Source organism: Ambystoma mexicanum, chromosome 2q, assembly GCF_040938575.1.
Source record: "Ambystoma mexicanum isolate Mex_15411 chromosome 2q, UKY_AmexF1_1, whole genome shotgun sequence".
In the NCBI taxonomy this organism is placed as follows: Eukaryota; Metazoa; Chordata; class Amphibia; order Caudata; family Ambystomatidae; genus Ambystoma; species Ambystoma mexicanum.
Genome location: NC_090924.1, coordinates 1,270,833,055 through 1,270,847,821, shown reverse-complemented (window position 1 = coordinate 1,270,847,821; position 14,767 = coordinate 1,270,833,055). Strand labels below are relative to the sequence as shown.

Here is a 14,767-nt window from a genome sequence, read left to right as displayed (position 1 = left end):
ACTTACCTGCTGGTAGTAGCACAGCTGCCCTTTTAAGGTATTTGGGCTGGCAGGCAGGTACCAGAAGTTAATGCCCCCTCCTTTGTTTATGACGCCATTAGATATTAGTAAAACAACCTAGTTAGCATCTCAGCCTATCAGCTCCCTGGAAGGCGTGCCTGTAACTACGTGCTATTTCAGCGCTGTTCCACGAGGCTGAAAAGAAAGGCTGGTGCTACGACATCGCGGGCCGCTGTCTCTGATCAACTCACCACGACTGACTCAAAAAGAACCATAAAAGCACACTTAGAAAAATGCCTCTTCAGACATCATCACACGATTTCAATGTACAAAAAGCGAATGCTCCTCTCCTCATTGCTTATCAGACAATCTCCATGGAGACTTCTGGTCATATCTGCCTACATTTACTAAAGGAAAACCCAGAGGATGATGTGATCGGATGCTCCACACCCTTTTCCCTGAGACTCCACCCAACCGCGCCACCCACAATTATTTTTTAAATACACACATCAACGTCAAATGATGCCAATCTGAGCGAGATTTACGCTCATCTGCCCACACCTCGATATGATTGGCTACTATCGGTCCGCTTGTCGACAATTACATGAGGGTGTGGGCAGAGATACTGGAAAGGGCCGGGAGTCCCGGAGACTCCACGGTCTTCCCGGAGACCTAGAGAACAGCGTAAAAACCCAGAGTCTCTGGGATAAACCTGGAGACTAGGCAGATATGCTTCTGGTGGACTCTCCGCGTCTGAAGGGAAACATCTCGTATGTTTCCCTCACAAGCGAGTTAATAAAATAACAAATGGACAACACTGACTCACTGCATGAAAAGTAAGCTCTGCAAATGTCAACACCGTTACTGTTAGCGTGAGTGTTTTAAAGAAAAGCCCACCCTTTTCTAAAATAGGTTTTACTGTTGATATTCCCGCAGCTGTGATCCACCATCTCCCCTTCCTTAGCAACACCATTGGACCACTACTCTGCTCCTTAAAGGGGAAGCAGAATCTTTCGGAGCCCACTGATGCAAGTCTCTGCCAGCCCCCTCTGGGCCAGACGCCCTTAAAGGACTTGCTTCACAATGGAAATGTATTGGCTCCGGAGAGGTCACCATCAGGTAGGTACTATGTTGCAGGCTCCCAGGATAGCCTTGCTGGCCGGTCAGATAGCACAGTGAGCTGAGAGCGCGTTCTGACATCTGTGGGTAGCCTGCTGTTGCAGGTTTGAATGCTGGCGCGGCCAACACAGCCTTTCATCCTTCCCGAGGTCAATACATTGAGTACCACGCAATGGGATAATAGCAACTGTTATTTCAGTGCTTAGATACCTGAGGGTTTGTAGCGCTATATAAGAAACTAGCTTTTATGTAAAAACGAGATATTAGAGCCCTCTGATCCGCCCCAGCTATAGGTGCTTGCCTGAGAGCACTCACTTCCTCGGACAAAATTGCTATTGCCCGAGTGTAACAAGGGATCAGTGTGAAGCAGTTTATTTGTGTTTCTTAGCTGAACCCCCAACCCCTTCCCAACCCCCACAACTTTGATACCAATGTCTTTTAAAATATATGCGAATTGTGTAAACCTTCTCAAAAGGCGGCCTGGCTTGCAAGGGGTGTATGACATACTGAGGTACAGATGAACTCATGGCATTTCAGGTGGTTCCCCGGCCCATCTCAGAGACAGACAAGGCAAGGATCCTAAACAAACCATGGAGCGGCAACAAGGAGGAAGGGTTTGCCTTCCATGCACTTTGAGAAGAGGACCAAATGCAGACAGGTGAGAAGTCAGCCTGTCATGATGCTTCGAGAGGCAGACAGGTTGTGAATAGGGTGAGAAGTCTGCCTGCCACGATGCTTAGAGAGGAAGACAGGTTGTGAATAGGGTGAGAAGTCTGCCTGCCATGATGCTTCGAGAGGCAGACAGGTTGTGAATAGGGTGAGAAGTCTGCCTGCCACGATGCTTAGAGAGGAAGACAGGTTGTGAATAGGGTGAGAAGTCTGCCTGCCATGATGCTTAGAGAGGAAGACAGGTTGTGAATGGGGTGAGAAGTCTGCCTGCCACGATGCTTAAAAGTTGAAGACAGGTTGTGAATAGGGTGAGAAGTCTGCCTGCCATGATGATCAGAGAAGAGGAGACGATACAGGCAGGCTAAGAAGTCAGCCTTCCGTGTACTTTGAAAAGAGGACCAAATGCAGACACAGTGAGAAGTCAGCCTGCCATGATGCTTAGAGAAGAGGACAGGATGCTGACATGGTGAGAAGTCTGCCTGCCACGATGCTTAGAGAAGAGGACAGGATGCAGACACGGTGATAAGTCTGCCTGCCATGATGCTTAGAGAAGAGGACAGGATGCTGACATGGTGAGAAGTCTGCCTGCCACAATGCTTAGAGAAGAGGACAGGATGCAGACACAGTGATAAGTCTGCCTGCCATGATGCTTAGAGAGGAAGACAGTTTGTGAATAGGGTGAGAAGTCTGCCTGCCATGACGCTCAGAGAGGAAGACAGGTTGTGAATAGGGTGAGAAGTCTGCCTGCCATGACGCTCAGAGAGGAAGACAGATTGTGAATAGGGTGAGTAGTCTGCCTGCCATGATGCTCAGAGAAGAGGAGACGATACAGGCAGGCTAAGAAGTCAGCCTTCCATGTACTTTGAAAAGAGGACCAAATGCAGACACAGTGAGAAGTCAGCCTGCCATGATGCTTAGAGAAGAGGACAGGATGCTGACATGGTGAGAAGTCTGCCTGCCGTGATGTTTAGAGAGGAAGACAGGATGTGAATAGGGTGACATGTCTGCCTGCCATGATGCTCAGAGAAGAGGACAAAATGCAGACACAGTGAGAAGTCAGCCTGCCATGATGCTTAGAAAAGAGGACAGGATGTGAATAGGGTGAAAAGTCTGCTTGCCACGATGCTTAGAAAAGAGAACAGGATGCGAATAGGGTGAGAAGTCTGCCTGCACGATGCTTAGAAAAGAGGACAAGATGCAGACAGGGTGAGAAGTCTGCCTGCCACTATGCTTAGAGAAGAGCGCAGGATGCTGGGAGGGTGAGAAGTCTGCCTAATGTGATGCTTAGAGAATAGGACAAGATGCAGACAGAGAGAGAAGTCTGTCTGCCACGATGTTTACAGAAGAGGAGAGGATACAGGCAGGCTAAGAAGTCAGCCTTCCGTGTACTTTGAGAAGAGTACCAAATGCAGACAGGCTAAGATGTCTTCCTGCCATGATGCTTAGAGAAGAGGACAAAATGCAGACAGGGTGAGAAGTCTGCCTGACATGATGCTTAGAGAGGTGGGCAAGATGTAAAAAAGTGTGAGACATCAGCCTGCAGTGATGCTTAGAGAACGGGACAAGATGCAGGCAGGTTGAGAAGTCTGCCTGCCACGTACACTGAGAGGATGAAAGGATGCAGACAGGGAAAGACGTCTGCCTGCCGCAATGCTTTGAGAAGAGGACAAGATGCAAAGTGGATGAAAAGTCTGCTTGCCACAATGCTCTGAGAAGAGGGCCCGATGCATACAGTCTGAAACGTCTGCTTGCCATTATGCGTACAGGTAGAGGACAAGATGCAGACAGGATCAGACGTCTGCTTGCCGCGGTGCTTTGAGAAGAGAACGAGATGCAAAGAGGATGGAAAGCCTGCCTGCCACGAGGGTTTGAGAAGAAGACCAGATGCAGACAGTGTGAAAAGTATGCCTGACTTTATGCTTTGAGAAGAGGACAAGATGCAGATAGGGTGAGAAGTGTGCCTGCAATGATGCTTTGAGAAGAGGACAAGATGCAGACAGGGTGAGAAGTCTGCCTGCCATGATGCTTTGAGAAGAGGACAAGATGTAGACAGGGTTTAGAAATTGGCCTGCCATGATGCTTTGAAAAGAGGAAACGATGTAGACAGGGTGAGAAGTATGCCTGCCATGATGCTTTGAGAAGAGGACAAGATGCAGACAGGGTGAGAAGTATGCCTGCCACGATGCTTTGAGAAGAGGACAAGATGCAGACAGGGTGAGAAGTATGCCTGCCACGATGCTTTGAGAAGAGGACAAGATGCAGACAGGGTGAGAAGTATGCCTGCAATGATGCTTTGAGAAGAGGACAAGATGCAGACAGGGTGAGAAGTATGCCTGCCATGATGCTTTGAGAAGAGGACAAGATGCAGACAGGGTGAGAAGTATGCCTGCCATGATGCTTTGAGAAGAGGACAAGATGCAGACAGGGTGAGAAGTATGCCTGCAATGATGCTTTGAGAAGAGGACAAGATGTAGACAGGGTTAGAAGTATGCCTGCCATGATGCTTTGAGAAGAGGACACGATGCAGACAGGGTGAGAAGTCGGCCTGCCATGATGCTTAGAGAAGAGGACAAGATGCAGACTGGGTGAGAAGTCGGAGTGCCACAATGCTTAGAGAAGAGGACAAGATGCAGACTGGGTGAGAAGTCGGCCTGCCATGATGCTTAGAGAAGAGGACAAGATGCAGACAGGGTGAGAAGTCGGACTGCCATGATGCTTAGAGAATCGAGCTGTAAAAGAGAACTTGCTCACCTCTGCCATTGCCTCATTTTAATCCCATATAGTTCAAATGGCAACCATGTCTTTAAGAGGCCGCTTACCCATGGGACGTTGTGCTGTGACTCTGCACTTCTAGGGATGGCTACTAGGTAGCGCTTGGACACGTGCTTTGTTAACTGAAATTGCTGTTTCTATAGTCATGGCCAGGGAGATGCCTTCTTCGTCGCATTGGGCGTTTAAAGCTTTCTTTTTTAGGATCACAGGTTTGTGTGAAGCGGTTTCATGGCATATACCCCATGTGCAGTGGAGCACTTTAAACTGGACTATAAACCAGTGTAATGTTGCCTGTGCACGCACCCAGCAGCATCTGGCAGCTCCCACGCACTCAGACGCTGGCTGTAAGCGCCTTCTAATCCGACTGCTGGGCTCTTCCATTCTGCAGCAGCGTGGGCATTAATCTTTTAGAACGAAAAAGCTATGTTTTAATTCTTTGTGCGCTTTTTGTGTGTGCCACATTGTTCTAGCAGAGGATGTGGCAGGGCGCTCTAGCAGAGCAACCTCTTGCGGCAGCCATTTTGAGGGCTGGCAATATCAGTCCCTCACTCTGCAAAAATAATAGGACTTTTTGGTTCAAAGAGACATTGGTCCTCTTTACGAGTCCGGCGGTAACCTTGCCGTTGCTACCAGTGGCATTAATAATATTTTACCGGCCACTGGGACAAACTACGTGTCTGACTTCCCGGGGCCACTGGGATATTCCAAGTCTGGCGGCCCAGGAATTCAAGTGGCAGTAAAATGTAAGCCCCCATTGCCATAGAGCCCAATAGGACTCTATGGGAGCGGGGACTCGGAAGCGCCGGCACTGTTGTTAACGGTGCTGGCTTCCGTGAATGGTTTGCCTACCATGGCCACTGCGCCCAGCAGGGTCAGACCTGTCGGGCACAGCGGCCATGGCAGGCAGACACGTAGTTTGCCCGTCCGGAAACAAGGGTGCCGGTGAGCTTACCAGATAGCGTTTAGGTTAATGTTCCCCTGCAAAGTTTTGTTTAAATACAAATGAGCAGTCCTACACCAATGTGAGTAATCAGCAGGTTTTTAGGAACGAAATACAATGTCTAGAGTTATAGGCAATCTTCCCTCCCAAACAAGAGAGAAAACCTTATTTTGGCAAATGACACTTTGAAAATGACAGGTGAAAATGGCTTTGTTAAATACTGCAAAAGTGTGCAAAAATGCTTAAATGGGTAGAAATTCTAGGAAAAGCAACAGTAATCACGTCCTAACATACATAAGTTATAATATAGACAACAATATACACTTGAGCTTAGGATGGGATGGAAAAAGCACTTTGAAATGGGGAAATGAAACGTGTAAACCTGGGAATTTTGCAAATTTGCAGCAAACGTTTACTATGCGATATTGAAGAAAAAAGGTTCAGATACACTGTTCCGATTTTAGTCATGTATGTAGCTAAGGATGTTAGGTATCAGTGAGAGTTGGAATTTTGTTTCTATCTTTAAAACTGAGGGAGTTATAGAGGTTTTAGTGAAAGGCGTTTTTGCAAAATAGGCGCGAAAATGAAAACAGAAATGTGCTTTTGAAAATGACAGATGGGTTTCATTACACTATATTATGACTATGAAAAAGAGAATGCCACTGATGAATCTTACAGTCACGTGATCAGCGGAACCCGTCCTGTTGTGGATACTCTACTTCTTCCTGGGATTTACTTTAGTTATTCAAAATCACTATGGAGTTATGGTTTGGAACACAGCTAAGGCAATCAGCACAAGAAAGATTCTAACAATACTGTAGTTCTGAATTAAAGATGGGTTGAGATAGGGATAATACAATGCAGATATACTAATGGTCACTGTTCTTCCTGTTAATACTTACAGAAGAAGTTATTAAATTGGACCGTCAGCTCTGCTCAATGAATTGGATCTGGTCTACCGGCAGCAGGGCACCTCTAGCGGGATTGGATCAGCAAGGCGGTTCTGGTCAATTGGACTGCACCTCACCCTGGATTTGGAAGGGCCCCTTCTGGTTACTGGACACGGTAGATAGCAGGATGCAAGTTTTCAGCGGGCAAGCCTTAGTGGTAGCAAGCCAAGCTGAATCAGAATTAAATCCCTTCAAGTTTAGGATGTTGCAATTGGGTCAGGCTAGCAATAATTTTGCAATGCTAGAGTCTGGATTCTGCAAAGAAATCTGGATCTTTCAAAGAATTCTCGAGTCAGCTATAAATTGTAGAGTTCTGGAATAAGGTGCTGCACGGACATCTTGATGGGTTCTGGAATCAGTGTGTTCTGTAAGCAGTCTGTTTTTTGTGTACTGAAATTCTATATTTATACATTACAAATGCCAACCCCCAGTTTATGGTGTGGGCAGAACTTCAAAACACACCCCCATGTCTGTGAGTGGCTACTGGCGTGTGCTTTGTGCTGGTTGACAGTCTAAACAGAGCTGTCATCTTATGACACTATTTAGGAACTCCCACCTGGATTTTTACCCCAAACATACTTTTGCACAAATGTACATTTCTACCATTAATTTACCCTCATAAAATTGTACACATATACTTTATACTCGATTATCATACTTTTACATTCACTTCCCATCTTTGTGAGAGCTGTATTGGTCAATCTATGGATTTTTATCAATTTTACCCATAACACTTTGGATTAATCATTTCTAATTTGATACATCTCTGGGCGCTGATCAGGGGATCAGGTACATACAATTTTAATCTTGCAACATTAATAGTTTTGCGACTATCAGTGTTTTAGTGTGGCTTTGGTTCCTTATGTAGTAAGAACTCCTACCACATCTTCAACTGTCTAGCATGAGTTCAGATGTATAAGTTTGTATTTTTCACGTGTCTACTTATTTTGGCTGTCATGTTAAATGTCATAAAGTTCTGAGGTAAAAACAAGTAATTTCCATTCAAAATCCAGTCCAGGTTTTTTTTTCTTACTTCCAACTGAGCAAATGGCCAGTCCTTTGAAGCTCACTGAGAAACCTTCTCCACATCGTGCCCATTCTTGCAGAGGTCAATGCTCCACCTGTCCTTTGTTCTTTGGTCAGCCAGGAGACAAAGATCTGAGGCTTCCTTTGTTTTCATTATGCGGGAACCATTAACATCACTTAAGCCTTCCTGTAGCAACTGAGTTTTAATCTGACATGGGAATCTTCCCATCCAGGCACTGTCAGATCAGAAAAAATGTTGATTCCCTCCGGACTGGGTTGCTATACATTAAAGTCTTTTCAGTTCACATATGAAATACAAACATAGTTTATAAGGGATTTAAACATTTTAAAATAATTAGTCCTTCACCAACATGCTTGAAATAGTGGATTTTGCAATTTTTCAGGAGAAAGAAAATACATTTAAACTGGGGTTGACTGCCAATTTTCTGATGTAGCTATCAGTCAGTGAGTAAAAGCAGTGGCTGCGAACTCTCAAGTGGTTAATAACCACTGAACAGGTTATCAGGCCTTGTTCTGTCGAGAGAGGGGCGCCCGCTACCTTTGCAAACTATCAGTCAGTGAGGCCTGGATTCCTCTGACTGCCTGGAGAATCTATCATTTCAGCAAACTTCCCTTTCAATAATTCACTGGGGAAATGACTGAATTTAGCGCCAAAACAGCACTTTGAATGTTGCCATTGATTAGGAGACTGCATTTAAAGTCATTTTCGGATGTTAGCCCTTCTGATGACAGATGACAGCAGCAATTCCTGTTTTTACACCAACTTTGCCTGTGTGTGTGGCAGGCTGTGCAGCTCTTTGGTGGTTTTATGCACCATGCATAATTTTTCAGATTTGGCACGCACTGGGTTATTTCTTCAATTTTTGTCACAATGCCCGCTCCCGGGGAGCCGGCTCAGGCCCTGCATCCCCGAAAGCGGACATCAACTCCCCGGGGAAGGTCCCAGCAACCCCTTATAGGGGCCCTTTGGACAGCGTCCTGGCGCCTATGGCGCCAGGCTCATTATGAAAGTGTTTGGGTGCACTTACCTGATGCAGACCATGCTGCAGAACTCCGGCCTCCTTGAGGCCTGAAAGGAACAACTTTACCTGTGGGACTCATTTACCACCCGGGCGTGGTCGGGGAAGGATACATACCTGATTGGAGGAAGGACACATTCTAGGAACTTCTTCCAAGGCTATTTAAACCACACCCGATCAGCCACACGTGCTTCGCTTTGTTCTGCATCTAGCAGCTGGACGCTCACCGTGTCTGCTCCTGCATCTTGACTTCTGCCACACCTGCCAGCATCCTGAATCACCTGCAAAGGAAGGGAACAAGAGAACAGAAGAAGGAAAAGGCCTCACCTGCTAAATCTGCATCCCAGAGACATTTCGCCGACAATCCTGAAAAGGAAGACATTTATTTTTAAAAGCACATCGCATCGATCGCTGCAGCGCCGCATTCTATTCACCTTTACAGGGCGCCTCCATGTTCAGCAGCGACCATCCGGATTCGCAGTCGCGCCCCCGCGCCTAGGGAGAAAAAGACAAGAACAAAAGGTGAGAGAAAGAAGGGAAAAGGGAAGCTAAAACTCCATGTCAAGACTTACCTGTTGGGTCATTCCCTTTTCATTTCGGGTCCGCGCCGCATCCAGGCATTTTCGGACCCCGGCCCCTAAGGGGAAAAAGACATCAGCGTTAATGAGTGAATGAAAAGACATTAGCAAAACACTCATTAAAGATTTACCTGATTTCCTCAAGGATTTCACCGCTCACCTCGGGTCGGTGCCTGTTCCCCGGCATTCCGTACCCCGGCCCCTACGGGGAAAAAGACACTAGCATTAGAACATTAATGCATGGACACAAGGGGATCCACTTATAGAAAAACTTACTGGAAGCCAAGCAAGTTTGGTTCTCACCCATCCGAAAATCCAGTGACGTAACTGGATACCAACGCGTCCCTGCATCAGAAGCAGGATGGAGAGCTCGTCCTTCCAGACCCTAAGGTGAGACGCTACGGGGAAGCACAGAAGGGTTTGAGGAGGGTGAGAGGGGGAAGTGGGAGGCCGATTGCATTACCCCGCAGACAGTTAACCCCCTATTCTCACCTACAGAATCATACTTCTGCGAGTCAGACAAGCCAGATCTGGGGCCCGGTCCAGTCCGTCTTCCGAACCCTGCGCATCGCCTTAGACGAGGTCACGGCAGCGCAAACCAGGCCAGCGCACCCGTGGGAGTCAGGTGAGCGTTACAGAACGCGAAGCCTTCCTACAAATTCACACCCAGGCGCTATGGAAACTTCTGAGACTGATCAGTTGGCCCTATTACTGGGGGCATTACGGGCCGAAGTACATGCCGCTCGTCAAGAGACTAATGCCCTCAAGAGGGAATTAATAATATCAAAGGAAAGAACTGATGACCTGGCCATACAGCTTTTGCAAGGTCAAGCTGGACAAACTCCTCTACCCTGTTCCGGAGGGAACCCCGCTCCTGTGGTTCCCAGTAACCCTGTGCAGATTAATCTACCTGGAAACATGCCGCTGGCCCCACCTGAACGCTTTGCTGGGGACCCTAAACGATTCGCCGTATTCATGAATCAGTGTCGTTTGCACTTCCTATGCAGACCTGGGGCCTTCCCTAATGATCAGACCAAAGTAGCCTTTGTATTGTCATATCTCAGCGGCTGCGCTGCCGATTGGTCAGTTCCACTGGTTACTCAAGATGACCCGATTCTCCGTGATTTTCAAGGATTTCAAGCAAGCATGGAAAGGTTATTTGCTCGACACTCTCAGGGGCAGGCTCTGGATGACGAACTTCTATCTCTGCGACAGGGCAATCAGGACCTCCTATCCTATATTGCAACCTTTAATAGACTAATTGTGGAAACATGATGGCCAGAGGATAAAAGAGTCACGTTATTTTATCGAGGTCTACGCGGAGAACTTAAAGATGTCTTGGGCCAAGTTGTAAATCCACCCCAAGAATGCACAGAATATATAGACTTAGTGGTCCAATTGGATCACAGACTTCAAAACAGAAAAACAGATCGGTCCAGGTTTGAGACCCGGGTGTTGGTCAAGACCCACGCTAACCCCAAGGGAGTTGATGTCTCTGAGCCTATGCAAATTGGAGGGGTTAAAGAACCCTTAACTCAAAAGGAACGTGAAAGGAGGCGGCAGTTAAAATTATGTCTTTATTGTGGGAACTCTGGACACTTTCTACGAGATTGCCCGGCAAAACCGCCCCGAAAAGCGGTAGGAGCCGCTGATAAAAACCATGAAGACTCTGTTTCGGGAAACGACTCAGCCCGACAAGCGTAGGGGTCCACTTGCCGAGCTTGAAAACTAACTCTCAGACCTCGCATTTCATTGTGCCAATGGTTCTCGTAGATCCAGAAAAGCCTAAGCGGTTGCATGCAATAAAGGCATACATCGATAGTGGGGCTATTGGAAACTATGTGGATCGTGAATTGGCCTCTAGGATTAACCTCCCTCTCCGTCCTAAAACCAGCAAAGATGTCATCACCACAGTCGATGGAACTGAAATTGCCTCTGGACCGGTAACACATTCCACTACTGGGGTGACTCTTATTGGTCCTGACGGCCATCGGGAGGCAGTTGTGTTTGATGTAATCAAGGCTCCACAGTTTCAGGTTATTCTTGGAATTCCTTGGTTAGAGACACATAATCCTCGAATTGATTGGCGAGCTAAGAGAATAACCTTCCCGGATTGTGCACAAACATGCTACCCAGAAAACCTGAAGATTGATCTAGCATCTGTAACCTCTGCCTCAATGCAATTACCTCCGGAATACCAGGACTTTCAGGACGTCTTCCAAAAGGAACAGGCCAACACGTTACCTCCTCACCGATCGTACGATTGCCAAATCGATCTGGTGCCCGGTGCACAACCCCCTTGTAGCAGGATTTATGCCCTTACCGAACCTGAGAACCTGCATTTGAGACAATATTTGGATCAATACCTCGCCAATGGTTTTATTCGCCCGTCAAAGTCCCCGGCATCCTCGGCTTTGTTCTTCGTGCCTAAAAAAGAAGGCGACCTTAGAACTTGTATCGATTACCGCGCATTGAAGCAGATAACGGTTAAAAACCGTTATCCTCTGCCTCTGATTCCTGAACTACTTGACCAGGTGAAGGACGCTTGCATATACACCAAGTTAGATCTCCGGGGGGCATATCATCTGGTGCGAGTAAAAGAAGGCGACGAATGGAAAGCAGCCTTCCGTACAAAATATGGATTATTCGAATACCAGGTAATGCCTTTCGGGTTGTGCAATGCGCCTTCTGCCTTCCAATTCTTCATGAATGATGTCCTTCGGGAACTCATCGATGTTTGTGTTGTCGTCTATATCGATGACATTCTAGTGTACTCCTCTTCGGAATCTGATCACAGAAAACACGTTAGTGCAGTTCTGGAAAAACTGCGCCAACACAAACTATTTGCTAAACTGGAGAAATGTGTTTTCCATTCCACAGAAGTTGAGTTTCTCGGTTTCATCCTGACACCCAAAGGAGTCCGAATGGACTCAAGAAAAGTGGATGCCATCCTCAAATGGCCATCACCTAGCTCTGTAAAAGGGGTTCAAAGCATGCTCGGCTTTGCCAATTTCTATCGCAGGTTTATCCCGGGATTTTCACGCATAGTACAACCCATTACTGCACTCTTGAGGAAAAATAAACGTTTTGAATGGTCTGAAGAAGCCGAGCAGGCCTTCCAGGATTTAAAAGCTAAGTTTACCTCTGCACCTATATTGAAACACCCACGTCCAGATCTCCCGTATGTCGTCAAAACTGATGCCTCCAGCCTAGCCATGGGAGCAGTTCTGTCTCAAAGAGATCCTGAAACCAACCAACTGCATCCCGTAGCATTTTGGTCCAGAAAATTCTCGGCACCAGAGATTAATTACGCAATCACTGACAAAGAACTGGTAGACATAAAGTCCGCTTTTAAAGCCTGGCGGCATTACCTGCTTGGCGCTCGACATACCATCACGGTGATCACTGATCACCGGAATTTACAGTATTTGAAAACCGCCAAGGCTCAGTCATCACGGCAGCTCCGATGGGCTTTGTTTTTCGCTGAATTTGATTTCGTGATTACCTATCGACCTGGCTGCAAGAACGGCAAAGCAGACGCCTTATCCCGAATTGGAATGGGAGAATCTGATACAAACTCAGAACCAGTACCAATAATTCCCGAACAGAGAATTCTAGGCATGACTTCGTTACAGACGCTTGAAGACATTCAAGTCAGAGTAAAACAACTCCTGGACCCTACAGTCCTACAGGATTGGATACAAAAGGGATCAGACTTTACCATAGATAATGGTTTACCTTATTACCAAGGACGCTTATTCCTTCCGCACAAGGATTTACACAAACTAGTTATTTCAGGTTATCATGATACATTAATAGAGGGACACCCCGGTATTGCCAAGACAATGGAAAAGGTGAAACGACAATTCTGGTGGCCCTCTTGGCGAAAAGATGTTAAATCTTTTGTGATGTCCTGTGGTGTTTGCGCCCAAAATAAAGGTCAAAAGAAAAGACCAGCCAGTCTCCTTCAACCTCTAGACATACCGCCAGGACCCTGGCACACCCTATCAATGGATTTTATTACGGACTTGCCTCCTTGTTCGGGATACAATACCATTCTGGTAATTGTGGATTTGTTTTCCAAAATGGCCCACTTCATTCCTTTGAAAGGTTTACCTTCAGCTTCTGTCCTAGCCAAAGAATTCCTCGAAAATATTGTTCGGCTACATGGATTCCCATCTATACTGATCTCTGACCGGGGAAGCCAATTTATTTCCCACTTCTGGCGCAAATGTTGTCAAATGGCACAAATCGACGTAAGATTATCGACCAGTCACCACCCTCAGACCGATGGTCAGACCGAGAGGACAAATCAGACCCTTGAGCAGTACTTACGGTGTATGTTACAGCAATCTGAAAGCAACTGGAAAGACATTCTTTGGATAGCCGAATACGCATATAATAATTCGGTACACTCTGGAACTGGCCATAGTCCTTTTTATACCTTGTTTGGACATCACCCTCGAACCTCAAACCTCGACTCACCTCAGAACCTCGGAGTGCCCGCAGTAGAACATCTGCATTCTACCATTACCCTAGCCTTCAAAGACGCAACCACGCATGTACAACAAGCCAAGAGAAAATACAAGGAGAATGCTGACCTACATCGGAGTGAAGCACCTCCGTATCAGATTGGGGATCAAGTGTGGTTAGCTACCAGACATTTACCGCTCAAAGGGCCTCGAACTTTTAACCCAAAATATCTGGGACCTTATTCTATTACGGCAATAATTAACCCAGTAGCGGTTAAACTTGATTTACCAGCTAATATGCGAATTCACCCTTTTTTCATGTGTCACTTCTGAAACCAGTGGTCCCCGGAACCCGACTACTCAAACCTCCAGAACCTATTCAAATAGATGGGGAACCCGAATTCGAAGTGAAGAACATTTTAGATTCAAAAATGTTTAGGTCAAAGCTTTTCTACCTAATTGATTGGAAGGGGTACGGACCTCAGGAGAGGTCGTGGGAACCCAGTGACCATGTGCATGCACCTCGATTAGTCAGGAAATTCCACCAACTCTTCCCAAACAAAACAAAACCCCCGGAGGGAACAACCTTGGGAGGGGTCTTGGGGGGGAGTGCTGTCATGATGCCCGCTCCCGGGGAGCCGGCTCAGGGCCTGCGTCCCCGAAAGCGGACATCAAGTCCCCGGGGAAGGTCCCAGCAACCCCTTATAGGGGCCCTTTGGACAGCGTCCTGGCGCCTATGGCGCCAGGCTCATAGAAAACGTCAGTCCTGGCGCCATAGGCGCCAGGCTCATTATGAAAGTGTTTGGGTGCACTTACCTGATGCAGACCATGCTGCAGAACCCCGGCCTCCTTGAGGCCTGAAAGGAACTACTTTACCTGTGGGACTCATTTATCACCCGGGCGTGGTCGGGGAAGGATACATACCTGATTAGAGGAAGGACACATTGTAGGAACTTCTTCCAAGGCTATTTAAACCACACCCGATCAGCCACACGTGCTTCGCGTTGTTCTGCATCTAGCAGCTGGACGCTCACCGTGTCTGCTCCTGCATCTTGACTTCTGCCACACCTGCCAGCATCCTGAATCACCTGCAAAGGAAGGGAACAAGAGAACAGAAGAAGGAAAAGGCCTCACCTGCTAAATCTGCATCCCAGAGACATTTCGCCGACAATCCTGAAAAGGAAGACATTTATTTTTAAAA

The 14,767-nt window shown here is 47.0% G+C and overlaps 1 protein-coding gene across 4 annotated transcripts in view; it reads left to right on the top strand.

The window, feature by feature from the left end:
- Window positions 1-14,767, top strand: part of LOC138570086 (diacylglycerol kinase delta-like) — a 1,083,011-nt gene that overhangs the window by 406,325 nt on the left and 661,919 nt on the right. The gene's annotated exons all lie outside the window — the stretch shown is intronic.